Raw genomic sequence first — 956 nt, 5'->3', positions numbered from 1 at the left:
GTGGCAAGCCTCGGAGCCACTTCCTGGAGTCGTGGAGTTCTGCAATTAATTACCAGTAGGGCACATTTCATTAAAGCGTGTTTTTAAAAAAAGTTCTTAAAATATATTACTTATTTACGTGGAGTACGGTACATTTCATTAAAGCATGTTTTTTAAAAGTATTTTTAAATCATTTATATTAAGTTCGCTTGCTTGCTTAGGACCGTGCAAATCTTTCGGTCGTTTTTTTACCCATTTCCCGTGATCCAATCGAGCTGACATTTTGCACACAGACTCGTTGTGCGTGACAATGCATTTTCGTGAAAAAATGTTTCCAAAATTTTACACTGTTTAGGGAAAAAAATTTAAGTATTTAATTACCAATTGTTTAATGCTGTCAGACAATCATCTGACCCATAGGTGGCAGCCATCTCAAGCCAGAGGACGAGAGGACTCTAGCCGCCCCGATGCCACGCATTTAAAGGATTTATAGTGAAAAACTTTGTTTTTACGGGTTTACTTGTTAAATATTACTTATTTACGTGTAGGGACATGGGAAGGGTGGCTGAAGGGAATCCAACCAACTTATTAATCGTGTTAATTACTCCACAACAATGCGAATGATGAGTTTGTTTATCTTTGTCCGCCGCAATGTTAAACTGTATCTACATGAGCCTCAAATAAGAATCGGTTTTTACCCTCTCTGACAAATGAAACAGGCGATGTTAAAAAACACCAAACAAAAGCCCCTTTTGCAAAGGGATCACGGACTGCATTCTAACCCACACACGCAGCTCGTAGTGTCCACGCAAAACAAGCGTGAGCCCTCATCTCTTTAGGGCTTAATTGATGGGGGGGCAGGGCGCTTGGCAGGAAGGAGGGTGAGTGGTGGGTGAGGGGCGGGGCTATTATATAGTGGTGGGTGAGGGGCGGGGCTACTATATAGTGGTGGGTGAGGGGCGGGGCTGTGTGGGGGG

Source organism: Lampetra fluviatilis, chromosome 4, assembly GCF_964198595.1.
Source record: "Lampetra fluviatilis chromosome 4, kcLamFluv1.1, whole genome shotgun sequence".
In the NCBI taxonomy this organism is placed as follows: Eukaryota; Metazoa; Chordata; class Hyperoartia; order Petromyzontiformes; family Petromyzontidae; genus Lampetra; species Lampetra fluviatilis.
The sequence above is the reverse complement of the archived record's forward strand: the minus strand, read 5'-3'. Positions refer to the sequence as shown.